This window comes from Cervus canadensis, chromosome 4 (genome assembly GCF_019320065.1).
Source record: "Cervus canadensis isolate Bull #8, Minnesota chromosome 4, ASM1932006v1, whole genome shotgun sequence".
Lineage (NCBI taxonomy): Eukaryota > Metazoa > Chordata > Mammalia > Artiodactyla > Cervidae > Cervus > Cervus canadensis.
Genome location: NC_057389.1, coordinates 83,784,675 through 83,799,846, shown reverse-complemented (window position 1 = coordinate 83,799,846; position 15,172 = coordinate 83,784,675). Strand labels below are relative to the sequence as shown.

The following is a 15,172-nucleotide window of genomic DNA, read 5'->3' as shown; positions in this document are numbered from 1 at the left end:
ATGATTTCCCTTAATGTAAGGGAGAAAAGGTAAGGTAGTGATTCAAAAGGGAAGACAAACACTTCCGGGTTTCCTGTGGTGTTTTGATTTTAAATCTGTTTCCATGAGTATATTCCCTTTGTAAAAATGCATTAAGTGGTACACATGATTTTTGTACATTTTATTACTTTAATACTTCAATAAATAATCTGCATAAAAATATAAAGGGAGAAATTTGAATAACTATGGCATGTATTAGGAAGAGAAAAAGTGCCCTTGAAGGATTCTCAGGTTCTCTGATTTTAAAGAGTTAAAATTCTAACCAATATTTCAGTAAGTCAAGATTGCATGTTATATTCTCTAAAACCAAAATAGCAAATTAGTAACAATGAGTTAAAAAACTACTAAACAGACTTGTGTGGTCATACCTACACTCAGAGCATGAGATTGGGATGAGGAGGAAGGGTGAAAGGGACTGATGGCCCTGTTACCCTGATCACATCCTTGAGGCAAACCAAAGCTTCCATCACCCTCAGCGCCACAAGCCCAGGGTCCCCTGCCAAGTTCTATCCCCCAAGTCAGTGCAACTTGGAGCATTTCTCCCTTATTATTTCCTCTCTCACAACAATCTTGATCTGTAACTTATGCAGTGCTAATATATGAAGATAGGTCAAGATCCTTGGGAGTAAGACAATCATGTGAAAAAAGGGCTGTCTTTTTCACCATGAACAGAACTTTATCATTAAACACTGGTTGCATATTTTTTGTTCAGTGGACCCATCCTCCTAAACCTTGGACTTCCTGCTTTCTTTCCAGGGGAAGGTTCTGTTGTTATTTTTGTTTTATTTTTTCTAAGGATGTCCTCCCTGAAGTTTCCTGTGACAACACATAATCAGAAGCTATTAAAGATGAATAAATTTGGCTATTGTGAGAGTCAATATATTATACATAAATCTGTCCACCTACCTATTTTGTACCTTGTGCCTTATGTGAAATGGACCCAAGCAAGAAACAATTTTTAAAAAATAATGATCAATTAAGTAAATATTTGATTTAGGAATCTGGGGAAAAAAGGATGCAGAAAAAAACATAAACATCTTCAAAGAGCTAACAGTATGATGAAAGATGGTGATATAAACAGATAAATTATTAATCAATGTGATGAGTGCTCTGACATGGATTCACAGAGAGGAACATTCCTCTGTTTAGGATGAAAGGTAGAGCAAAGCAATTAAATATTAGCATTTCAGTTAAAATGATAGAATTATTAAATTTATATGGGACACAGAACAGCATTATAAACTTTAAGTAAAATTCCAGGGGGGAAAATGTGTTTGTAAAAATGGGGTACTTCTACTATTACATTTACAAAAAAGGGGAAGTTTCTACAAATTTAATTACATATATATTTCTACCATAGTGTCAGGTATTGAGCTACATATGTACCGTAATTCTCATACATAGGTTGATCTTCAAAACAACCCCAAAATTTAGGAATTATTACAGCAGTGTCAAAGATAAGGAAGCTGAGGTTCAGTGGATTTAAACTTTTGCTCAAGGTCAAACAGCTAGCAATTGGTAGAGTGAGGACTCAGCCCTAAACTTGTGTCCAATATTGATATAGTCACCTTCTTATACTACATCATGCAGCAGCCTAGAGTTCCTCAACACAGACACAGACATAATTCACAACAGAAATTAATATGTCAGTGACATACTAGCGAAAGAACAGCTGAAAGATGAAAGGGGGAGGTGAAAGCAACAATCCTGTGTCCTTCATGTAACTGCTTACCCATGCAGAAAGCTGGTCCCATTAAGGAGTTAGAATATATGGTATAGGTAAAATAAATTAAAAGGAGCAGAATGAATCAAGTGCAGTTAGATTTGGAGGAAAGTGCATTTATTATTCTGTACACCTTGGCATGTATGATTGATGTCAATTTGAGGCTTTATAGAGTAAAAAGTGCTGACAAACAAGTGAATCACTTTATTAATGTGCTATAAAAGGATAAATGAAGCTTGGAAACTTTCTTTGCACTAGGCTCAGCACATTGGGAAGGCTGGGAAAGGTAAACACCTCCTTGGGATGATGTATTGCACCTCCGGCTCAGTTTTTCAAATGTAATCTTCCCTTTAGAGTTCCTAGAGGCATTAATTCTCCATGCTCAAAATTTCAAAATACCTGGTCTTACTTTGACATATCTAACAATACTTGGCTACAATATCATATTCATTTTTCTAGCCTACAAACCTCCTACTCATCTCTTATCTGAAGTCAGCTTTCCTGAATGGTAGACTTATCAGGTGTCTTCCTCAGGGCTTCCAGAGAAAATACATGGAATTTGTATATCCTAGGAGGAACAAATCAATGTCACAATGGGAGTCATGGGCCCTTGGAAAATCCAGCAGCTCATCCTTTCTCCAACATCACACTCCCATGAAGCTTTTTTGCAACCAGAAACTCATTTCTATATTCTTAGGGGTTTTACTTTTCCAGCGTTTCTTCTCTAAATGCAAAACTCAAAGACTGTTATTAAATAGAATGTATCTGGGTAAAGCTAGGAAAAAGGTGACAGAATCTCTAGAAGGAATTCAAAGATAGCCCATACATATTCCTTGACCAAGGATAAATGTCCTCTTAGGCTTTCAAATTCCTTGTCAGTAAACTTTTCCAACTTTCTCAGATGCCAGGTCAGCCTTTCATCTTTTGAGAACAGACCTGTTCCTCCAGACCAGGAGAAATGGTACCCACTGAAAAGGATTGTTCCCGAGAGAGGCTTGTATGCACTGAAGTCACACGTGTGAAAACAAAGTGTGAAAATCCCATGTGCTGTGCTGTTCAGGGCATCTAGGTGAAAATTCAATGAAGGTGCACCCTCTGGGGGCAGCACCCACGGTTCAGCACATAACAAACAGCTGGATTTCAGTTTTCCTACTTCCACCCTTCCCAGAAGCAATTGTGCAGTCCACCCAGAAACCACACAGCCATCCATAACGTTCTCTGACTAGGCTTTGTCTAGCTGTACTGATTTAAAAAAAAAAAAGAAAAAAAAAAAGGACTAACCCTTACAGTCAACAGAAGAGTCCGAAACGCAGTACTTGGGTGCAATCTCAAAAACAACAGAATGACCTTGGTTCATTTCCAAGGCAAATCATTCAGTATCACAGTAATCCAAGTCTATGCCCCAACCACTAATGCTGAAGAAGCTGAAGTTGAATGGTTCTATGGAGACCTACAAGACCATCTAGAATTAACACCAAAAAAAAGATGTCATTTTCATCATAGGGGACTGGAATGCAAAAGTAGGAAGTCTAGAGATACCTGGAATAACAGGCAAGTTTGGCCTTGCAGTACAGAATGAAGAAGGGCAAAGGCTAACAGAGCTTTGCCAAGAGAACACACTGGTCACAGCAAACACCCTCTTCCAACAACATAACAGACAACTCTACACATGAACATCACCAGATAGTCAACACCGAAATCAGATTGATTGTACTCTTTGCAGCCGAAGATGGAGAAGCTCTATACAGCCAGCAAGAAAAAGACCGGGAGCTGACTGTGGCTCAGATCATGAATTCCTTATTGCTGAATTCAGACTTAAATTGAAGAAAGTAAGGAAAACCACCAGGCCATTCAGGTATGACCTAAATCAAACCCCTTACAAATATACAGTGGAAATGACAAATAGATTCAAGGGATTAGATCTGACAGAGTGCCTGAAGAACTATGGATGGAGGTTTGTAACACTGTACAGGTGGTGGTGATCAAAACCAACCCCAAGGAAAAGAAATGCAAAAAGGCAAAACGGTTGTCTGAGGAGGCCTTACAAATAGCCGAGGAAAGAAGAGAAGTGAAAAGCAAAGGAGAAAAGGAAAGATATACCCATCTGAATACAGAGTTCCAAAGAATAGTAAGGAGAGATAAGAAAGCCTTCCTCAGTGATCAATGCAAAGAAGTAGAGGAAAAGAATAGAATGGGAAAGACTAGAGATCTCTTCAAGAAAATTAGAGATACCAAGGGGACATTTCATGCAAAGATGGGCCCAATAAAGGACAGAAATGGTATAGACATAACAGAAGCGGAAGATACTAAGAAGAGGGGGCAAGAATACATTGAAGAACTATACAAAAAAGATCTTCATGACCCAGATAATCACGGTGGTGTGATCACTCACCTAGAGCCAGACATCCTGGAATGTGAAGTCAGGTGGGCCTTAGGAAGCATCACTATGAACAAAGCTAGTGGAAGTGATGGAATTCCATTTGAGCTATTTCACATCCTAAAAGATGATGCCATGAAAGTGCTGCACTCAGTATGTCAGCAAATTTGGAAAACTCAGCAGTGGCCACAGGACTGGAAAAGGTCAGTTTTCATTCCAATCCCAAAGAAAGGCAATGTCAAAGAATGCTCAAACTACCGCACAATTGCACTCATCTCGCATTCTGGCAAAGTAATGCTCAAAATTCTCCATGTTAGGCTTCAACAGTACTTGAACTGAGAACTTCCAGATGTTCAAGCTGGATTAGAAAAGGCAGAGGAACCAGAGATCAAATTGCCAACATCCACTGGATCATAGAAAAAGCAAGAGAATTCCAGAAAAACATCCACTTCTGCTTCATTGACTATGCTAAAGTCTCTGACTCTGTGGATCACAACAAACTATAGAAAATTCTTAAAGAATTGGGAATACCAGACCACTTTACCTGCCTCCTGAGAAACCTGTATGTAGAGCAAGAAGCAACAGTTAGAACTGGACATGGAACAATGGACTGGTTCCAGATTGGGAAAGGAGTATGTAAGGCTGTATACTGTCACTCTGCTTATTTGACTTCTATGTAGAGTACATCAAGTGAAATGTCAGTCTGGATGAATCACAAGCTGGAATCAAGATAACTGGGAGAAATATCAATAATCTCAGATATGCAGATCACACCACCCTTATGGCAGAAAGCGAAGAGGAACTAAGGAGCCTCTTCATGAAAGTGAAAGAGGAGAGTGAAAAAGCTGGCTTAAAACTCAACATTCAAAAAATGAAGATCACAGCATCCAGTCCCATTACTTCATGGCAAATAGATGGGGAAACAATGGCAACAGTGACAGAACTTATTTCCTGTGCTCCAAAATCACTGTGGATGGTGACTTCAGTCATTAATTAATAGACGCTTGTTTCTTGGAAGAAAAGCTATGACCAACCTAGAGAGCATATTAAAAAGTAGAGACATTACTTTGCCAACAAAGGTTCATATAGTCAAAGCTATGGTTTTTCTAGTAGCCACGTATGGATGTTTAAGAGTTGGACTCTGTGGGAGAAGGCGAGGGTGGGATGTTTCGAGAGAACAGCATTGAAACATGTATATTATCTAGGGTGAAACAGATCACCAGCCCAGGCTGGATGCATGAGACAAGTGCTCGGGCCTGCTGCACTGGGAAGACCCAGAGGAATCGGGTGGAGAGGGAGGTGGGAGGGGGGATCAGGATGGGGAATACATGTTAATCCATGACTGATTCATGTCAATGTATGACAAAAATCACTACAATATTGTAAAGTAATTAGCCTCAAACTAATAAAAATAAATGGAAAAAAAAAAAAAAGAGTTGGATCATAAAGAAGGCTGAGCACCAAAGGATTAATGCTTTTGAACTGTGGTGTTGGAAAAGACTCTTGAGAGTCCCTTGGACTGCAAGATCAAACCAGTCAATCCTACAGGAAATCAATCCTGAATATTCATTGGAAGGACTGATGCTGAAGCTGAAGCTCTAATACTTTGGCCACCTGATGCGAAGAGCTAACTCGTAGAAAAGACTCTGATATTGGGAAAGATTGAAGGCAGGAGGAGCAGGGGACGACAGAGGGTGAGATGGTTGGATGGCATCACCGAATCAATGGACCTGAGTTTGAGCAAGCTCCAGGAGATGGTAAGGAATATAAAAGCCTGGCATGCTGCAAAGAGGTCACAAAGAATTCGCAATGGGTCACAAAGAGGTCAAAAAGGATTGCAAAGAGTTGGACACGACTGAGTGACTAACCAATAACAACTGATTAGCTAAAATTCTAACCTTTCAGGTGAAATTCTAAGTGTAAATTTCTGAAAAGTTAAGACCTTTTTGATGTTTCCTTACAATTTATCTTGACATGTCCTGAGGAACCAGTTATTTTGTTATTCTCTAAGAATTTTTGGTTTCATCTGCCTCCTACTGCACACTTTGTACCTTTCACACCAATACACACACATAGACAAACACACATCCGTACACACCTAGACATATCTATACCCACTCACCCAGCCACTGATACCCATATGCCCAGACAAACACAAGCATGTGCATGTACACACATATATATCCACACACTAACCTGGCGACACACTAGTGCACACATACAGAATTCCATGCAAAAATACACCACACACACCTACAACCATACACATTCACCCATACTCCTAGCCACACACACACACACGCTTACCCACATGCCCACAAAGATATTCACATACACTTACACAAAGCTGCATTCTTACACTAAGCCACATTCGTATTTTTCCTCCAATCACTGATGCCTCCTCCTGCTCACAGACATTGCACAATTACACAACAAAGTCTTCATACATTTCCTTTTTCAGAAAGCTGGTCTCTCAAAACCATCCTTGAGAAACGCACTTATGAAAGTCCTGAGTAATTTTGACTTTTACTGTCCTTATGCTTAAGCTTTTATTTGTTTAAACAAAGAATTTGAATGTCTTTCTTTAGAAACCTCTGAAAATAAGGAACAGTGTTTGAAAATGTTCCAAAAATTAAGCATTCACCAATTTCACCTAAGCATTCCCAGCACTGATCAACCAGTTGCTTTATAAATTGTATCACTACCAAGAATAACTTTGACAAGGTTTGAATGAGCCTAGTAAATAGTATTTCTTTTTCTCTGCTAGATGCAAGTCAACCAAGAAGCGAAATATTAGGCAGAGATTATTGTAAATGAAACTGGGTTGGGAGACATGGATCTGGAAAACAAAGAACTTCCTAAAACAACCTTGTCCCAAGATACCCCCGAGTCACTAGCAGCAGTGAATAATGACAGTCCTTCTTCCACAAAGCCAAGGGCAGCCCATATCTCTACAGAGAAACAAATTTCAAGGAAGAAAGTGGTAGGCCAAGCATGCCCTGTTCTTTGATCCAAACTCATCCATGAGGGTAGTCCACTCTCTTCTTTTAAGCAGAAACAAGGTGCACAGAGGGGAAGGACGTCTCTACACTTAGCAACAGACGTCAAGAGTTTCTTCCTACCACTCCTCAGCTTTTCTGTCGTCTTTACCTTTTAGGCTTAAACAAGTTTATGCATAAGCAAGGGTGGGAACATACCCCTTCAGGGAGGGGACCAACAGTCTATCGAAATCATCTACTCTCACTTATTAAGACAATTTATCCTTTTGCTCATCCTTTTTGGACCATATTTGAACAGTAAAATTTTGCTCCCTAAAGACAGTGAAATGTGCTAGAACTACATATTAATTAAATCAACCCCAGAGCTACTTAGGAATTAATGTAGACAATTCACTCTCTATTGTATTTTTTAAGCAAAATTATTTCTGGTCTTGCCCAACATCAACTCTTTGGCAATAAAATCAAAAGGTCTCACAGAGATATAAAGATATAAATGCCTTTTTGAAGGAAATTAGAATCCAATGATTAAAGTTCAAAAGAGGTAGAAACTCCAAATTCTTATGTTAGTGTCCAACAAGCCATTATGAATTAATACCCAAATAAATAAAAGTTTTACCCAAATTCTTACTCTGTTCAACTTCTTCTCAGTCAGGAAAGTTCCTGATGACTGGGTAGAATCAGAAATTCTTCTAGTAGTGAACACTTGGTGTTGTCCCCCTGGTGTGAATGTTCTTTCAGTGCCCTTGATCTTGAATTAGGTTATATCAATCTTCTAATATGTCTGACTTTTTGAGGAGTCCAATGAGTTAATAAAACACAAAAGATTCCCAGCAATTGAAAAATAGCCACTAACTTAAAGAAAAAGCCAATCCCTAGTACTTAATAAATCATCCCAGGCACAATTACAGTCTAGATATCTGGTTCCTCTTTTAAGCCAAGGGCTGTCGCAGAAACTTCATGGCTTCTGAAAAAAAAGAAGGTAGATGGAGATCTTAGTTTCAGCTTCATCAGGATACAACTAAGTATGGCAATGACCCTGAGTTCACAACCTGTGAACTTAAATTCAATTGAGAAAAATCATCCAGAAAAGTAAATCTGGAAAAAAAAAAAATTCACTGATGCATAACTGTCTTCTCATTTGGAACAAGGCATTTGAGAGACTTTGGCTTCCTGTATGATTTAGAAAACAGCAGTCAAGGCTGCCCCAATTTTCAGATCTTACGTATGATGCCTTTTTTTTTTTTTTTTTTTTTTTTTTTACACAAACTATTAAATGTTTTATTGCAAAAATTTATGGAACGCTTCACGAATTTGCGTGTCATCCTTGCGCAGGGGCCATGCTAATCTTCTCTGTAACGTATGATGCCTTTTTTATTTAACAGATTTATTAAAAAAGCAAAAGCAGTAAGATGTAATGAAGACAAGTTTAGTTTTATGTCCTAAACGTTAGTATAAAATTTGCTCAGTGGGACCAGTTCTTACCCTGTTCTTAAATAAAACTCAGACAGATCCCATATGCACTCTTTGGTTCTAGAAAGCATTGCGGTTACTTTAAGCAGCAAGTTTTCAATTTGAAATCTGAAATGTCCAATCCAGTGGAATAAGTCTTCTAGTTTCATTCAAAACTAAATCTCTCCTCCTCCAGATGGAGTCTTTGGAAGAGAGGAAGCAGGAGATGGAAGGTCTAGGTCTTTCCTTTCTACCCCATCTTATGATGTGAACCTGTCCTCTCTCAACGGTAATTATAGTTTCTCATACACCAAGTTCAAACAGAGGAGAGGCAAGGGGAATGAGCAGGGTCTATCTCACCTGACTGGCACTATAGAAAGACAAGCTTTACCCGAAAGGAGTTAAAGTTGATGTTTTCTTTCTGAGGACTTTGCTTTGGGCACTTGGAGAACCTCTCCACTGCTAGTAGTCTCCTGTCTACAGTTCCACTGACCTGGGTAAACATACTCTTTCCTTCTTCCTTGGCCCCAAGGAACCTGGAAGTCCAGTTTCCTCTTCTCTGCTCAGACATGCTTGCCCCGTCTAAGCAGACATGTGAACAGCTACCTAAAGACGTCCCTCCACCTCCCAGGGAGGTGACCAACATCTTGTGCAAAAGACTCTAGTACTTTCAGGCTCAATTTTGTATTCAGGAGTATATGGAATTTCCCCCTTGCTATCGTGAACACATTTTTCATTAATTTAATCCACATCCCTATCCTTATGGCTTTCAAATTAGTACCCCAGAGCTTCTGTCTAAGCTGCATATGCTATTGTCACCTTTCTGCTGGACATCACTACAATAAAGCTGTCATCTTATACTGTTCTTACCTATATTCCCTGACTCAGAATCTCAGATAAAATATGTGTAAATCAAACTCTATCAACTCCAGAGATAGCCATGAGGGGGGCTATTGTGGTTACCTTGAGGATTTGCCATCTGCAGACCCCCAACTGACCAACAGTTAGAGCTCTGTGCTCTCAGCTCCACGGCTGCACGTGTGGAGTTGTAGCCCTTCTCACAGGCTGCCCCAAACCAATGACTGAACACGACAAGGCTAGGAGGAGAGGATTTTTCTCAGAAACACAGGATTCTTCTGCAGAAGACTAACTCTAGAACTCCCTGACAGTCTTGGGAGCTTTCCTTAGAAAGTGGAAAGTTGTGAATGACAGTCTGATGGCTTTCTCAGCCTTGCTTCCTATTTCCTCTCACAAACAAAATTTGCCTGTTTAATTGCATCCTGAGGTCTGCTTCTCAGGAGACCTAACAAGTTTCTCACTCACACCCCTGTGCCCTTTCCCTTTCCTTCTGACTATCTGAAAGACTCAACGTGCAGCCAGTCCCCTAGTGGTTGCAGTTAGTCTGGTCAATGAGTTGTGATTGGAAATGACATGTGTCACCTCCAGGCCAGAATATTTACTTGCTGGAGTAAGTAGCACTCTCTTTCCTTCTGCCACAGCAACTGCCAGCTTTTTAGACAGTGGCTGATGTGCTGAATGAGGAAAATATGCAGCAAAACCCTCAGCCAGGCCAAAATGGTCACATGACAATGTAAAGCCATGAAACTTTGGTATTTTAATTCAATGAGATTTAAAGATCAACATTAACACAACATAACTTAGGTCACCCTGACTGATAAACTCCTGTTCCCTAATTTTCTTCCTCCTCCTGTGCTGTCTCTCTTGATAAAAGGCACTCTCAGGCACTCAGGCCTGTCATTTTTATTACATTCCTCTCCCCGTGACTCTCACCAATCACTAGATTCTATCGATTAATTCTCTGAAAGGGTTCCAACAGCTGTATGATTTTTTCTTTTTTAATTTCCAAAGTAGCTCTCACTGTGATTCTCATCATCTACTGCCAACTATAAAATTATATTCATATCTGGTCTCTGGCTCTCCATTCACTCCTTTGTGTAGCTAATCTTTCCTTTTGGCACAATGACGTGCTTTGCATATATGGACAGGAGGTCATCCAACTACTCAAACTCTCACTGTTTTGCTACTGAGGCAGGAAAGACAGGGCCAGGCCCGAGGAAAGCCTCCTCAGATACAGGCATTAGGCAGAAGGCAAAGCCACCTCCTTGCCTTGTACTTAATGAGGCCCTGACACAGGAAGGAGTGGCATCTAACACAGAAACTGCAGCGTCTGAGCAAGAAATTCTGACCATGAAAACCATGGACATACACAACAAAGATGCACAGGTCGCTGATGATCCTGGATGGCCGTCCATGTGTGGTGCTCAGCTGGTAAGGGAAAACAGCTTAGAGCACATGTAAGATGGTTTCAGGGGACAAATGTGGAAGACTGGGAGCTGATGCAACCAAGCACAATCCAGGATACACATCAACCCTCCCCTCAGTGAATATTCCACCCCCGGTCAAAAAGACCCTATTCATTCAAAGAGCTAAAAATAAGATTAAAAAAAGGGGATCAACAACCCTACAGGGTGCTCCTCACTCACCAGGATACCCACACTCTTCTCTGCGTGTCCTCTTACTTTTGCCCTGAATAAATTGCTTCTTTGTTGTTTTTGCTTCTCAGTGTGTATGTCTGTCTGTTTCCTTTGTGTTCCTTACTCAAATTCTTTTTGGACACTTTTCCTTTGTGTTCCTTACTCAAGTTCTTTTTGGACACTTTGAACAACAGCCTGGACTTTCGAAAAAGCTTTCCCCATATCACTACTGCTAATTAAAAATTCAAATTCCTTGGTAAAGCTTTCAATACTATATCCCCAAACTAACTCCTCAATGTTGTCTGGCACTCAGCTTTACAATCTCATATATTTCAGACAGCTTCTTCAATGAAGGATTCGACTTTCAGGAAAAACTGAATAGTGATCACAATCTTAAAAAATTTTTAGGTTTTTTTTTTTTAAGTAAAAATAATTAAGTTTTTTTAAAATAAAAAATTAAAAAACATTTTTTTTTCACAATTAATAAATAAATTCCACAAGTGCTAAGAGCTATAAATTCCCCAAAATACTATGTATGGGACTGATAAGATTCAGTCATCCATGGGGAAAAAGCCTTCAGGTTCTTTTCTTTAAGACTCAAGCCAAATGAATGATAATTTCACTTGTTAAATTATATTATAAAGCAGTTACAGGAAACCTCCAAACTAGTGATCCAAGGCTCTTTCATCTCAAGACACCCCAACTGCATGTATTTTCTTTACAAGAACTCCCAAATGGAATATTTAAAAATTTCTACCCCTCATTCTGTTTATAAGATTTTCTAGAACTATACAGTATTTAAGACGATGGCAACTCATTATAAGTGACTATGAACTAAGATCCCTCCCTTGTCATTCAGTTACACACATATATACTAAACAGCAAACACAAGAACAATGTCTTTTCACATTTGTATCCTAAGCAAATAGTATCCTGTACTGAATGGCCAATAAATAAATGCTAGTTATTGCTAAGCTTTGGGAACACAACATGAATTACTCATAAAGACCTTCAAATCTTTGGGGAAAAACAGTGAAATAAGCATCAAATGAAAATACAAGCACTGTACTATGCATTTGAATCATGAGAAACCAGCAAGGTTTAAAGCTAACGTTTCATTTGAACAAGGGAACATGGGAAAAAGCATCGCAGAGTGAGAAATCAGTATAGGCAGTACAAGGAGATACAGAATTATCTGACAGGAATGGGAAACAGAAAATACAACAGAATGCTAGATCAGAATACAGAGTGGAGTACCAGGAAATTTAGCTGGAGAGGTAAATTGTGGTCATATTATACAGAGACTTGAAAACCAAATTAAAAGAGTTTGAACTTAATTTTTTAGGCAACTGATTGAATACTGTAGTAAAATAGTTAACCTAATATATTCTAGAAAGGTAATTCTGAGAGGCTACATTTCTGTAACAACAATATGTTCATTGTTCATTCCCTTAAAGGTACCTGGATTACACTGCACTCAACCTAAAGGTCCCTGAATGGCATTGTACGAACGAGTAGAAAAATGCATTTTTATTACATAGTCCTGTTTGGCATGCAATCTGGTTGCCTTTGAGTTAAATATTTTTATGTAAGTTAATAATAGCCAAATGGTCTTACTTCTATTCAACAGGTTTATGAGTCATTTAAAATGATTAAGGACTAAGGAACCATAAAATTGTCCTGACGGATTAAATAGTTCAAGGATAATGGTTATTGCTTTATCAACAGTTTTCCCATTGATATGTCATTTCTCTGCTCAGCAATGTTCTCTCAAGGCCAAAGCCATTTCTTTTGGGTTGTTGAGTACCAGTGTCCTCCATTCTTGGCAGTCTTGGTTGCTTGCTTCACTGTGATGAGCCCAAGTGTTCATAAGGCTTTCCAGATTAATATGCTGTGGCATTACAGCAAAGAAGGTCCCTTCATAAATACAGTTATGCAATAAGAGTTAGTTTTTAGAACTGCTTTCTGTTCCAAAGGTTAAAAGCTGATTGTACTGCTTTGATGCCCCTGAGACATACAATAAGCTTTACTATCAAGCTGGTATGGCTTTATAAGTATAACATATGTCTTGTTATATAGCAACTGAAATACTATAAAAAATTTGAAAAGATGGAATTGATGAACAAAAGTTACATCTCTCATTCAACATATCTACAGACAAAGAAAAGAGAATGCTAGCTGGTAAGGGGAATCTACTATAGTTTCTTAGACCTGGAAATCATTAATCACAGGATACATTAATTATGATCTAACTTCATAAGAAAATGGGTCAAATTCCACAAAGACACAATGAACCAAAAACCTCAAAACCCATGTATCTTTTCTACCTTTATGATCTAATAGGTAAGTATAATGTTAAAAAGAACAATACCATTTTATAAGAACCACATATGATTTGAAGGATAAAATAGTATAAACCAATTCAAAGCCTCTCAATCACTGTGGCATTTAGTTTAGCAGAGAGGTTAAGGGAGCATTAATTAATTGTTTAATCATTGCAAAAGGACATATACTGGGATGGAAGAAATTGTGGCAGCGTTTCAGTAAAAGACACATTAATAATGACTGCTTCAATATCTCTTCCTCTAAAGGAACAAGACTGCCATTTTAACACCACATAGGTTTATTATGATCACATGCAATTCTATTCTTGTGTCTCAAAATGAAAGTACTCCTTAGTTTTGCCATTTGAACTCATGGAAACTGTAGAATAATATACACAACTTTACCCCAATAAGTTTGAAAAAAAAAACTAAGAAAATCATACATTTTGCTGATAAAATTATAAGGAGAAACAAATATATTCACAGTTATAGGACATTTCTCATTACTGATGGTAAAGCACACTTTCATCAGTAACTGACATATTAAGAAAAAAGTCAAGAATAAATATAAAATTTGCATATAATAAAATTGATTGAGTGGACATGTATACTATAAAATAAAGATTTTTTTCAAGCACACACAGAACATTTAGAGAAATACCAATGCCGGGTCAGAAGGCATATTTCAGCAAATTTCAATGCAGTGAAGTCATACATATTTCATATATGTGTTCTCTGACCAAAGTGTAATTAAATTAGGAATAAAAAAACAAAGAAAGGTACAGTAAAAGAGAGAAAACAAAGGCCATACATTTGGAAATGAAGAAGCAGACTGCTAAACACTCCCCTTTGCTGGATTGAAACCAGTGGGGCATAAGACAGTGGGAAACTAAGACTTTGCTCTTGAAGAGCACACACAAAGACTTGTTTGCTCCTGGTTCCAGAAGCAGCAGACTGAAGACTGCATGGTGCTCTGGCTGCCTGCCGGGATGCCCCAGCATGCCCCTAGCCTACACCAGGTTCAGGCTTCAGCTTCTCCAGCTCCTGCCCTGCTCTCCACCAAGGTGGCAAACACCATCATGCTGGGGAGATGACAAAGCTTACATTAAGCCACTGCTCCAGGCATTCTGGCCCTGGCCCCTCTCCAGCCAAAGCAACAAACATTACCAGGTTGCATGAGAAGCTGTAGCTTAGGCTCCAGCCCCTCCAGCTCTAACCTTGCTCCCTGCCAAGGCCATGACATCCACCATCACAGGTGGTAAGTCCCAGCTAGAACTGGGCACTAGCTCTAGCCCTTAGGCTCCAGCCCTACTCCCTGCCAAGGCAATGGCGGCCAGTGCACTCTGAGGGAAGACTCAGACTGTGCTTGCTTTAGACTGAGCTCTCCCATCAAAGCCACTGGGTACATACAGACTGCACAAAGACACTCCCACACAAGGATGTACACTCAAGACTGGGGGAGGTAACAGTTTTTCCTAATTTCACAGAGACAGAGAGGTAAAACAAAATGAGAAAACATGAATATTTTTTCAAATGAAAGAACAAAATAAGACTGCAGGAACAAACCCTAATGAAACAGAAATAATTAATTGGACTGATAAAGAATTCAAAGTAATGGTCATAAAAATGCTCACAGAACTTGGAAGAAAATGGTGAGAACATCAAAGAACTAAAATATATTAAAAATGAACCAGAGCTGACGAATACAACAATGAAATGAAAAATACACTAGAAGGAATTAACAATAGATTATATAATACAGAAAA

General features: G+C 38.9%; 1 non-coding gene across 1 annotated transcript; it reads right to left on the bottom strand.

Moving 5' to 3' along the window:
* Window positions 1-8,425: 8,425 nt before the first annotated feature.
* Window positions 8,426-8,529, bottom strand: LOC122441097. The gene has a single exon (XR_006269240.1). It is a non-coding gene; the product is annotated as a U6 spliceosomal RNA (small nuclear RNA).
* Between the last annotated feature and the right edge of the window lie 6,643 nt (window positions 8,530-15,172).